The 13,533-nt window shown below is 42.5% G+C and overlaps 2 protein-coding genes and 1 pseudogene across 3 annotated transcripts in view; 2 read left to right on the forward strand and 1 right to left on the reverse strand.

The window, feature by feature from the left end:
• LOC122541604 (zinc finger protein 271-like) overlaps nucleotides 1–2,007 on the reverse strand; it is a 13,008-nt gene extending 11,001 nt beyond the window's left edge. Inside the window, exon 1 of one of the 2 annotated variants that reach the window (XM_043678473.1) lies at nucleotides 1,967–2,007. The gene's annotated coding sequence lies outside the window, so the exon portion shown is untranslated. The remainder of the gene's footprint in view (nucleotides 1–1,966) is intronic. The other variant, XM_043678471.1, reaches the window with a different exon arrangement.
• Nucleotides 1–13,533, forward strand: part of LOC122541204 — a 134,360-nt pseudogene that overhangs the window by 111,500 nt on the left and 9,327 nt on the right.
• Nucleotides 1–13,533, forward strand: part of LOC122541621 (zinc finger protein 239-like) — a 182,746-nt gene that overhangs the window by 7,227 nt on the left and 161,986 nt on the right. The window lies entirely within an intron of this gene.

The raw sequence follows: 13,533 nt of genomic DNA on the forward strand, positions 1-13,533 counted from the left end.
CCTCCTGAGCAGCTCTAGCAAATCTCCCTGCCAGTATATTAGTCCCCTTCCAATTTAGGTGCAATATGTCCTTCTTGTACAAGTCACTTCTATCCCAAAAGAGATTCCAATGATCCAAAAATGTGAATCCTTCCCCCATATACCAGCTCCTCAGCCATGCATTCATCTGCTCTATCGTCCTCTTCCTGCCCTCACTAGCTCGTAGCACCGCGAGTAATCCAGATATTACCACTCTTGAGGACCTCCTTTTTAAATTTCTGCCTAACACTTTGTAATCTCCCTTCAGAATCTCAACCTTTTCCCTTCCGATGTCATTGGTTCCAATGTGGACAATGACCTGGCCCCTCTCCCCCATGAGAACATTCTGCACCCTCTCTGAGACATCCTTGATCCTGGCACCAGGGAAACAACACACCATTCTGTTTTTTCTCTGCTGGCCACAGAAACGTCTGTCTATACCTCGGACTATAGAATCCCCTAACACAATTGATCGCTTGGAAGCCGACGTACCCCTCGTTGCATTACAGCCAGTCTCAATACCAGAAACTTGGCTGTTCATGCTACATTCCCCTGAGAATCCATCACCCCCTACATTTTCCAAAACAGCATACCTTTTTGAAATGGGTATATACACGAAAGACTCCTGCACTAGATGCCTACCTCTCTTACCTTTCCTGGAGTTAACCCATCTATGTGACTGTATCTGAGACTTTCCCCCCTTCCTATTATTGCCATCCATCACTTACTGTTGGTGTTGCAAATTCCTCATTGCTTCTAACTGTCTCTCCAACTGATCCATTCAATCTAATAAGTTTCGCAGCCAGCAGCATTTATGGCAGATACTAAAGGCCATGTTTGCTCCTTCACAATCTACAGACCCAGAAAATAACACCGTCTTATTCCTCTACAAACATTGCCCCAGGTTAAATTAATAGTTATGGCTTATATTTTAAGCTTAAATCAAGAGACATATCTCCAAAAACATATAATCAAGAAAGAATCTATACTACTCCCTACTGCAGATTCTCTGTAGGCCACACTTTAAACAACGATTAACTTATCTGATTCTGTGCTGTGAACTTCATCTAACAGTTCCTCCAAGATCATTTGTGAATTTCACTGTTTGATAATTTTCCCAGATGCACTGCGATGTCCAGCGATACACGAATTCAAACATCAAAGGCAGTAACTGTGCAGGTTCTCTCTCTCTCTCTCTCTCTCTCCTGCAATGACCTCACCATGTGCTTCCTTTGTCCGTTCTTCTCCCTTTTAAAAACTGCTGCTGTTTTGACTTTTTCCTTCCCAAAGTTCCAAATCAGTGCAACAGCACATAAAATAGTAATTGCTGCTCCTGGAATTCGAGGAAATCACCTCCAGCACCTAAAATACCTCAAGAAAGGAAGAGCAGTTACATCCAGAAATTTTTCTCGTCCTCCATCTTGGATTACCCAGAGGGTCGGTGCCATATGTGGAATGAACTTCCTGAGGAAGTGGTGAATGTGGGTCAAATTACAATGTTTAAAAGACATTTGGGTAGGTACGTGAATTGGAAAGATTTGGAGGGATATGGGTCAGCAGCAACCAGTTTAGTTTAGTTTAGTTTGGAATTATGTTCGGCATGGACTGGTTGGACCGAAGGGTCTGTTTCCATGCTGTATAACTTTCTGACGCTGCACCTCCCAGATAATGACACCTCGCCTTCTCATATTCAGGAATGTAGCATCAACAAATCTCAGCCTGGAAATCAGAGGGAAATGCTTCCAATAAACACACTCAATATCCAACACACAGCTCCAGTCACACAGTTCAGCACAAAGCACCGAGTAAACAGCTCTCTCAGCTGGATCTTCTCACACAGCATAAGGGACATTTCCACCCCTGACTGCCCACAGGATAGTCAGACTGCCTGAAGATTGGTGTGGATATTATGGGATACAATTTGTATAAAAGCTGCTCCTTCACTCACCATCTCCTCACTTGGTTTTCAGTCCGTATAGGAAGTGAACCAGCTCTGGAAGAGGAAGAGGAGACAATGGGCAGAGTGGGTGGGCTCTCTGATTGACGTCTCTCACAGCCAATCACAATATTTCTGGTGATGATGACTTAAAACTCACTCTCGGTAAGGATAATCAAGGCAGAAACCCACATCACATTAAAAAAATACCGCATGTTAACTTGAAGGAGTAACTATTAGCCTTACAATCACAAAGTCATAAAGCATTGAAACAGACCCTTCAGTCCAACTATCCATGCTGACCAGGTTTCTTAAATGAAAGTAGTCCCATTTCCCTTTGTTTAGCCTGTTTATGTTTCCTATTCATGTACCTGCCCAAATGTCTTTTAAATGTTGTAGTTGTACCTGCACTACCACTTCCTCTAGCAGTTCATTCCATATATCCACCACCTTCTGTGTGAAAAGGTTGCCCTCCAAGTCCCTTTTAAATCTTTCCCCTCTCACCTTAAACTGATGCACTCTAGTTTTGGATTCACCTGCCCTGGGGAAAAGACCGTTGCAATTCACCAGAACTATGCCCCTCATGATTTTACAAACCTTTATAAGATCACACCTCAATCTCCTATGCTCCATGGAAAAAGATTCCAGTCTATCCAGCCTCTCCTTTTAACTCCAACTCTCCAGTCCCAGTAACATTTTTGCAAAATCTTTTCTACGTCGTTTCCAAGTTAATAACATCTTTCCTCTAGCAGGGCAACCAGAACTGTATGCAAAAGTGTCCTAACCAATGTCCTGTACAGCTGCAACATGACCTCCCAACTCCTGTACTCAGTACTCTGAACAATAAAGGAAAGCATACCAAACGCCTTCTTCACTATCCTATCTACCCGCAACTCCACTTTCAAGGTCTCTTTGTTCAGCAACTCCAAGGTCTCTTTGTTCAGCAACACTTCCCAAGACCTTACCATTAAGTGTGTAAGTCCTGCTAAAATTTTCTTTCCCAAAATGCAGCACCTCACATTTATCTGAATTAAACTCCATCTGCCACTTCTCAGCCCATTGGCCCATCTGGTCAAGATCCTGTTGTAAACTGAGATAACCTCTCCACTGTCCACTACACCTCCAATTTTGGTGTCATCTACAATCTTACTAACTGTACCTCTTATGCTCGCATCCAAATCATTTATGTAAATGACAAAACGTAGAGGGCCCAGCACTGATCCTTGTGGCACTCCACTGGTCACAGGCCTTTAGTCTGAAAAACACCCCTCCACCACCACCCTCTGTCTTCTACTTTTCAGCCGGTTCTGTATCCAAATGGCTAGTTCTCCCTGTATTCTGTGAGATCTAACCTTGCTAATCAGTTTCCCATGGGAAACCTTGTTGAACGCCTTCCTGAAATCCATATACATCACATCTACTGCTCTGCCCTCATCAATCCTCTTTGTTACTTCCTCAAAAAACTCAATCAAGTTTGTGAGACTTGATTTCCCACGCTCAAAGCCATGTTGACTATCCCAAATCAGTCCTTGCCTTTCCAAATACATGTACATCATGTCCTTTAGGATTCTCTCCAACAACTTGCCCGCCATCGACATCAGGCTCACTGGTCTTCCATGGCTTATCCTTACCACCTTTCTTAAACAGTGGCACCACATTAGCCAACCTCCAGTCTTCCGGCACCTCACCTGTGAATATCGGTGATACAAATATCTCAGCAAAAGGCCCAGCAATCACTTCTCTAACTTCCGACAAAGTTCTAGGGTACACCTGATCAGGTCTTGGGGATTTATCCACCTATATGCATTCAAAGATATCCAGCACTTCCTCCTCTGTAATATGGACATTTTGAAAGGCACACAAGGATTAGTGGCACAGAAGGGAACAAGAGAGGAGACTGATTATCTTTAATTTTCTATGAGACTTGTGCGTTGTCTCAATGACTCAGAAAATAAGTTGTGACTCATTGTGTATCTACCCTATGAGTTGATACCTGACAGGCCGCCCTGTCTAGCAGTCACCTCCTGTACAGGTCCAGCTCTTCTTCAGCTCGAATTTCCAACTCTCAACATTCACATCTTCTCGTGCCCCTCCACCTCCCTTCACCTCTCTCGGAATGTCCTGATTCACTATCGTAGAAATGTTGTAAATAGCAGCTGCAGTTGACAGTTGATCCCTTCAGGCCTGCTGCACAATTCAACCTGATCATAGCTTATCATCCTACTCAGTACCTTGTACCGCTTTCTCTCTGTATCCTTTGATCCCTTTCGCCCAATCTGCCTCCTTCTTGAAAACATTCAATATTTTGACCTCAATAACTTTCTGGAGCAGAGAATTCCACAGGCTCACAATTCTCCGGTGAAGACATTTCTCCTTATCCCTGTCTGAAATGGCCTACTCTGTAACTTAGACTATGACCTCTGGTTCTGGACTCCACAGTCAGTGGAAACATTCTTCCTGAGTTTACTTTGTCTAGTCCTTTTAGAATTGTGTAGTTTTCCTTGACCTTCCCCCTGTGCTGCTTCAGGAAAATAGCCAACATAATTGAAGACCCCTCTCACACCAATTATGCTCTCTTCTTCCCTCTTCTGTTGGGCAGAAGATATGAAAGTTTAAATACACGTCAGAATAAATGGAAGAACAGCTCCTTAGCCATTGTTACCAGACTTTTGAATGGACCTCTCAGATGCTAATGTTGATCTCGCCCTCTCTCTGCACCTTCTCTATGGCTGTAACATTGTATTCTGCATTCTATTCTACTACCCTGGTACACTTTGAATGATACAAGCTACAAAAATGGTAAAACAGTTTTCATTGTATTGTACCTGACAACAATAAATCAAATCATTCTTTTAAACTCCAGTGAATATAGTCCAATAGATCCAATCTCTCTTCATACATCAGTCCTGCCATTCTAACTATCAGTCTGGTCAACCATCATTGCACTCCCTCCATAGCTAGAACATCCTTCCTACACACAACACTCTAGATGAGGTCTCATCAAGGCCCTGTACAATTGCAGTGAGGCGTCCTTGCTCCTGTACTTGAATCCTCTAAATATGAAGGCCAACATACCACTTTCCTTCTTCACTGTCTGCTGCACCTGCATGCTTACTTTCAGCGACAGGTCTCATTACACTTCACCCTTTCCCAGTCTGTCACCATTCAGACAATAACCTGTCTTCCTGCCTTTGCTACCAAAATGGATAACCACACACTTAAATACATTACATTTAACTGCCATGTATTTGATTATTCACTCAACTTATTCAAGTCACACTGAAGCCTTTCTGCATCTTGTACCTGAGACAGTTCTTTAACATTCCATTTATTTCTGCGAGCTGCCTCAGAGAGACACAGACATCAATAAACAACACCTCCTCCTCAGTCTGTCCTGCATAAAATTGTGGCATCAGCCACAGAAGGAAAAGATAGACCTTGTCCCTAATCAGTCGACCATCAGCTCCCTCACCTTCCCCAAATATGGGTGTGATGTTGGAGTTCCTGACAATGAAAGCATCGTGGGATTATCCAGTGTGATTAGGTTCACATGGGGTATTGTCAGATGGCCAATTACACATGACATGAAGGAGGGGAATCGCTTTCTGCTCAGGGAAACCTGTGGGTCTTCCAGGGTGACCTTCAATATCTGCCCTTGGGGAAGCAGCTTTTCCATAAAACCCCAGCAAATTCTATTACTGCTCTCTAACTGTTGTTTAAAATTTAATGAAGTCTTTTATTCTGCAGAGTAATTTAGTCTTATTTCTCCTCTAGTATTTCTTATCCACAGCAGGAAAATCCTGCCTTACATTCTCCTGAATCACCTTATTGCTGTTGCTGAGGAATTCCTACTAGAGACACAGTGGCATATGTGCTCAAGCAGGAGCTTCATATCAATATCTTCATTTGGTGATTCCTGACAATTAGATCAAAGATTGACTTATCCACCTTAACATGCTTGGACTCATGGTGGGAGAGGTTTGAGACAGATCCTGCTGAGATAGATAGTGCTTTGGAATGACAGCTCCTGCTGTGTCAGCACTGGCAGGGAAACAACACAGACAGTTCTCAGTGCAACAGAAATAGATGACCCGCCAAGCCCATATTGAGATATCAGTGTCTCATGAGAGAGAAATATCCGAGTACATTTTACTTTGGAAATGTTTGTCTCTCATGTGGGCTCACTGGGAAGGTTTGATCATAGAACTCAATCCAGCAGGGTTTCTTTTGTAGTGACTGGGTCGATGGACCACGAGTTAGGCTGACAGTGTGGAAGTCTTGTAACACAGCTCTCCTTATCAGTATCTTCTAATGCTTCAGAAAGTCAAAGGTTTGAGTGAAAATTTTGTCCCTTGTATTGCACCTTAAGAGCTTTTCCTTTTCGTGAATCCTCAAATGTCACAGGAGTTTTGAAGATGTCTATTTACTATTATACTAAACTTCCCAACTGAAGTGAAATCCCCATGGTGAATCCTCTGATATAACAGGAAATTGGATAACCTTGACAATGATATATAACACACCTAGTATATCAATAGTTTCTCGCCTGTTTGAATGTGTTTGTGTGCCCGGAAGTTTGACAACTCTGCAAATGATTTATCATATACCTCAAATATAAATAGTTACATTCTTGTGTGATTGCATCAGAGTTTGTAGAGATCTTGTGATTCTGTGAATGATTTGTCACACACTTCAGATATGAATGGATTATCCCTAATAGGAATGTAATGAACATCAATAACTGCACAAATGCTCTTTCTTACTTGAAGAGTTTCTACTCCATTTTTCTGGCCTTGTGTTAACAGTTTGTACAACACATGCAACTTGTGTATTAGGAAATCTTAGGAGCCTGTGAAGCCCCCCTCACACATCTCATACTTTTCTCTTCTGCCACCAGTGACAACACCTTTGTATTCTATTCTAGATCTCCACACCTTCTGCCCTCTTGCTCCTCGTCTGCCTCTGTCAAAAGTATAAAAATACTCAATTCTGAAGAAAAGCCATACCGGACTCAAAACACTAACTTTGTTTCCTTCTCCACAGATAGTGCCAGACCTATCTGCCAAGTTTCCCTGGCATTCTCAGTGTTTGGTCCAGAATATGCAGATTATATTTATTTGAATATTGAGTTGTTTGTTTGTTATTTGATTAATCTTCTGTATAGATTTATAACTCAATAATCCATATTTTTAAAATTTAATCAAGACTATACTTGAGCATGGTGTGTCTTTAATTATGGAAATACTCAGAAACCTACAGTAAAAGTACTGTCCACACAGAAACATAGAAAATAGGAGTCGGGTTAGGCCATTAAAATCCTCCTCTGCCATTCGATATGATCCTCCAACTAAGGACCCTGTTCCTGCTTTCTCCCCATTACCTTTGATCCCTTTAGCTCTAAAAACTATATTGAACTCTTTGTTGAAAACATTCAAAATTTGGCCTCAAATGCTTCCTGTGGTTCACCACTCTTTGGGTGGAGACATTTCTCTTCATCTTAGTCCTAAATGGTCTAAACCATATCCTTAGAATGGACACCCTGGTCATCAGGAAATTTCTTCCTGCATTCGCCCTGTCTAAGCCTGTTAGAATTTTACAGGTTTCTATGAAATACCCGCCTCACTGTTGTAATCCCAAAGAATGTAGACCAAAACCAAGCCAGTCTCTCTTTATTTGTTCGTTGGAGGTCAGTTAGTTTCGTTGGCTGGATGGCTGGTTAGCAATGCAGAGTGTTATCAACTGCACAGATTCAATTCCCATATCAGCTGTGGTTACCCTGAAGGACCCCCCTGTCAACCTTGCCTGAGGCGGGGTGACTCTTAGGTTAAACATGCCACCAATTGTCTCTTTCTAACAAGAGTGCAGTCCTATGATCCTCTGGCCTATGGTGACTTATCATTCTGGTAAGTTTTAATTGCATTCCCTCCCTAGCCAGAACATCCTTCCTCAAATAAGGAAACCAAAATTGCATGCATTACAGGCCATTCTTGTATAAAGCTTGTTTTGGCAGTGCAGTTTGGCTATAATGTTGCTGAAGAATTAGGGAATGGTAGTTTTGAGAATGCTCACCTCTGTTCGCAATAGCGTGATTTGATCGGCAATTGTTTTGCATGCTGCATTCTGTGCATGTGCCGATATCAGCGCTGAAGTCTCTGCGCTATTTTGTGCATGCACCAATATCAGTACCGAAATCTCTGTGCATGTGCTGACATTAGTGTCGAAATGCCTGTGCCATTCTGCGCTGGTGTTGATATCAGCTGCTGTCAGAGCATATGAGAGGTACAGTACTATACATTGAGCAGCTTCATTTTGAAAATTAAACTGATGAATGTTCATCACTCTCCCTTTGAGACAAGAATATTCTTGTATAATTCCTGTATTCTTGTATAAGCCCTATATAATTCCTCAGAGTCGCATTCCCCTTATACATACCATTTGCCTTTCTAATTTGTTCTTGTATCTGCATATCACATGAGCTAAACCAAGAAACAGTCAGATGAAATCAACCACAGCCATCCACTTCTGTAACCACAACTGCACCTCGAGGTGGTGATAATGATGATCCTCCATCCCTGCATTAACAATATTTTTTCAATATAACGTGTTAAATTTACTTTTGTTTAGTTAATAAATGTGATTTAAACCTTCATTCAGGCTGTGCTATGCTTTGCATTAGGTTTTTGGGTGATTTTTGGTGATTGTGAGTGTTTTGTTTGGTGGTCTATCCCTAACCGACTTTTCCCATAGGTCCCATTATTTCTAATTAAATGATTTTCTATTAAGTGAGGTTTCGGTGGAACACAACTATGACGTTATTGGAGAGCTACCTGTACTCCTAATGTGGTCTCATCAAGGCCCTGTACAACTGCAGCAAGTCACCCCTGCTCCACAAATCCTTTCACTATGAAAAACATTTACCTTCTTCACCTCTTGCTGCACCTATCTGCTTACTTTCAATGGTTGGCGTGCAAGGACACCCTTGTCTCTTTGTTACCACCCGCCTTTCCCAACTGTCAGCGTTCAGGTAATGTGTCTTCCTTTATTTTGCTACTAAAGTGGATAGCCTCACGTTTATCCACATTATATGTCATGCCATGCATTTGTTTGCTCACCCAACTTATCTAAATCACACTAAAGCATCTCTGCATCTTTCTGACAGCTCACCCTCCCATTCAGGTTTGCGTTGTTTACAAACTTGGGGATATTGTATTTAGTTCCATTATCGAAATCATTACTGTATATTGTGAATAGGTGGGGTCCAAGAAATGAGCCCGTTGGCCTCCAATAGTCAGTGCCTGCCACTTGGAAAAAGACCCATTTATTCTGACTCTCATTCCAATTTGCCAACCAATTCTCTATCAAAGTCAAAAGTCACATGCACATGAATTTATGCGGGACCTTATCAAAAGCTTTTTGAAAGTCCATGTAAACCACATTCACTATCTCCCCCTTATCAACTCTCCTTGTTATATCCTCAAAACGTTTTTGTAGATTTGTCAAGCATGATTTTGCTTTTGTAAGTCCATAAGACCAGATGATATAGGATGAACATTAGGTTATTTAGCCCATTAAGTCTGCTTTTCCATTCAATCATAGCTGATATGTTTCTCAATCTCATTCTCCTGCTTCTTCCCCAAACTGTTGATTCCCTTACTAATCAAGAACCTATCTATCTTTGGCCTCGATACATTCAATGACTTGGCCTCCATAGTCTTCTGCAGCAAAAAGTTCCAGATATTAACCATCCTCTGGCTGAAGAAATTCCTTCTCATCTCAGTTCTAAAGAGTCATCTCTTCACTCTGAGGCTGTGCCCTCAGGTAATAGACTACGACGAGAGTCATAAAGATGTACAGCATGGAAACAGACCCTTTGGTTCAAATTGCCCATGCCAACCAGATATCCTAAATTAAATAGTCCCATTTGTCAGCACTTGGCCCATATCCCTCTAAACTCTTCCTATTCATGTACCCAGCCTTTTAAATGTTGTAATTGTACGAGCCCCCACCACTTCCCCTGGCAGCTCATTCCATGTACACATCATTCTTTGTGTGAAAAAGTTGCCCTTCAGATCTATTTTTAAATCTTTCCCTTCTCACCCTAAACCTATACCGTCTAATTCTGGACTCCACCAATCGAAAGGACCTTGTCTATTTACCCTAACCATGCCCCTCATGATTTTATAAACTACTATAAGCCACACCCCAGGCTCCGATGCTCCAGGGAGAATAGCTTCTCCCTATAGCTCAAACCCTCCAACCCTGGCAACATCCTTGTAAATCTTTTCTGAAGTTGAAAAATGTGGTGCTGGAAAAACACAGCAGGCCAGGCAGCATCCGAAGAGCAAGAGAATTGACGTTTCGGACATAAGCCATTCTTCAGGAAGGGCTTATGCCCGAAATATCGATTCTCCCGCTCCTCGGATGCTGCCTGGCCTGCTGTGTTTTTCCAGCACAACATTTTTCAACTCTGGTCTCCAGCATCTGCAGTCCTCACTTTCTCCTAGTAAATCTTTTCTGAACCCATTCATGTTTCACAACATCCTTCCCATAGGAGTGAGATCAGAATTGCACACAAAATTGCAAAAGTGGCCTAACCAATGTCCTGGTCAGCTGCAACATGACCTCCCAACTCCTGTACTCAATACTCTGACTGACAAAGGAAAGCAAACTAAATGCCTTCTTCAATATCCTATCTACTTGAGACTCCACTTTCAAGGAACTATGAACCTGCAGTCCAAGGTCTCTTTGTTCAGCAACACTCCCCAGGACCTTACCTATAAGAGTATAAGTCCTGCCCTGATTTGCCTTTCCAAAATGAAAATTAAACTCCATCTGCCACTCCTCAGCCCACTGGCCCATCTGCCAAGTACACCTCCAATTTTGGTGTCATCTACAAACTTAATAACTATACCTCCTAGGTTCACATCTAATTCATTTATAAAAATGACAAACAGCAGTGGACCCAGCGCCGATCCTTGTGACACTCCACTGGTCACAGGCCTCCAGTCTGAAAAGCAACCCTCCACCACCACCCTCTGTCTTCTACCTTTGAGCCGGTTCTGTATACAAATCACTAGTTCTCCCTGTATTCCATGTGATCTAACCATGCTAACCAGTCTACCATGAGTAACCTTGTTGAACACCTTCATGAAGTTTATATAGATCATGTCCACCACTCTGCCCTCATCAATTTTCTTCGTTACTTCTTCAAAAAACTCAATCACGTTAGTGAGACATGATTTTCCACGCACAAAGTCATGAGTGGAACCATCTTCTCTACATCCACTCTATCAAGGCCTCTGAGTATTTGGTCCCTGCTGGCCCTGTCTAACCCTGTAATTAAATCTTTTAGAACGGACTCTGGCATTTTCCAAGCGGCTGATGTCAGGTTAACTAGTTTCTATGTTTTCTCTCTACCTCCTTTTGTAAAAAGTGGAGTGACATTGAAACTGTTTCAGAAAAATGCCCACCAATGCATCCATTCTTTCTAGGGCCACTTCTGTAAATACTCTTGGATTTAACTTATCAGACCTTAATCAGTTTTTAATCCCATCAATTTCCCCAATACCACTTTCCCATTAATGCTAATTTGCTTTAGTTCTTTCTCTACATAGTGTATTGATCAATGTTACTGTGAGCTGGGATAGTCTCTCAATCAGTAGGTTGATAATTTCAGGTTCATAGGAAGCAGAACTTTCCTGAAAGAGGAAGAGTATGTATCCACTTTAACAAACTCAAGACATCAAAAAGAACTTGATAGGAATTGAATAAAGTCAGCTCTTGGATGTGGATTGTGTGAAGGGAGGGGATGGAGGACCTTAAGATTTTGGGACAGACCTTCTATTAGGGATACTATTACAGACTCAAACTGAAATATTTTAACATTGATTACAGGAATATTTTTGTCAATGAGTTAAAAGTTTGGATTAGTTAGTTCATGGAATTATTTTCTACTCTTTTAAACTGGAAGTAAAGCAATGTCCCAGTAAAACACTCCCAGGAGAGGGACAGCATGGGGTTAGATATAGAGGAGAGGTCTTCTACTCTTTTAAAACTGAAGGGAAACATCAAACACTCCCAGGACAGCAACAGCATGAGACATAATACACAGCAAAACTCCTTCCACTCTTTGAAATGAAAGAAAACTGAAAGTAAAGTTCCCTCACCATCCTTATCAAACACCCCCAGGACAGGGACAGCTAGGGGTTAAATACAAAGTAAATTTCTCTTGACTCTTTTATAAAAACAAAAAGTCAACAATAATAATACTGATAATACAGCCCTTGCTAGGGCATCATATCGAAACCAAATACAAATTAACAGTCCAATGGAAACTTACAGAACAAAATAGAAATGTACTAAATTAATATAACATTGTTTGGGCTGATGATGTACCCCAACCCTGTGGTGCACCCACCTCAGTGCCTGTGAGCAATGTATGTTCTCTCTCCAGGGACATCAGAGCCCGGATGTAACCGCAAAAGAGGTGCAGACAAACCGGACCTTGGCCAGGCCCAGGAGCAGGCCCAGGACAAAGTCCTCAGAATCGTCCACCCTTTCTCACACTGGGTTTCTGTAGATTGGGAGTTTAGAGTGAAATACAACCAAAATTTAAGGAGCAGCCCCCTTCAAAAAACTAAAAAGAGGCTGCAAACAGATTGTGTTGAAAAACAATCTTGAAAAACTTTGCTCCAGGCCACCAGAAAGTAGACATGGCCTGGAACCTGTGAAGTTAATCTATGATTGCATGGGACCACAGCATGCAGCACTCTCCACCCCAGAGTCCTGATGGAGAAGGCTCTGTTGAGTGCCCTCTACTGAGGCTCTCTGCTGCCGGAGAGCAAAATGTCATGCCAAGGTGTATCCAAGTGGCGGGCAAAGGTAAGAAAGTGGACAGTGTGCAGGAGTGGCCCTAACAGGAATCACTGCCATCCCATTCTAACGGTCACGGGGAGACCTCCTTGAGACAGCTCAGGTTGTGGGCTACTGCATTCCAGGTAGAGGAGGTGAGAGGCACCGGAGCTCCCCCAGCAGGGGATCCATTTGCCATGGACCTACCAGAAATCTGGAACGTTTATTCCAGTTGATCCTCACGGAAGACACCACAGAGTAGACCTCTTTGCACTCATGCATTCTCTGCAAGTTCACTGGGTCCGTGAACATGAGGAGCGTGTCATCTTCATAAGCTGAAAGGATCACAACCAGCCCTGGCCCACATAGAGCCAGATCCAACAGTTGCTTATGCAAGAGTCGCAGGAATGGCTCCTTGCAGAAAGAAGAAAGCTGGCCTGAAAGGGGACAGCCCTAAAGTACTCCTCTTCCAAAGCATAGGGATACCCATTAACCTTCACAAGGCATTCCGCTGTAATGTAGTCGGATTCAGGCGATAAGGTACATCCCGAATCTGAAAGCTCAGAGTCCTGAGCAGATCCTCGTGATCCACTCTATTGAATGCTTTTTCCTGATCAAGAGAGAAGTTGCTCGACAAGCTAACCCTCTGGGAAAAATGGATCATGTCCCGGAGCATAGGTAATCCAAGATGGAGTACGGGAAAAATTTCTGGCTGTAATAGCTGCTCC

This window comes from Chiloscyllium plagiosum, chromosome 37 (genome assembly GCF_004010195.1).
Source record: "Chiloscyllium plagiosum isolate BGI_BamShark_2017 chromosome 37, ASM401019v2, whole genome shotgun sequence".
Classification (NCBI taxonomy): Eukaryota; Metazoa; Chordata; class Chondrichthyes; order Orectolobiformes; family Hemiscylliidae; genus Chiloscyllium; species Chiloscyllium plagiosum.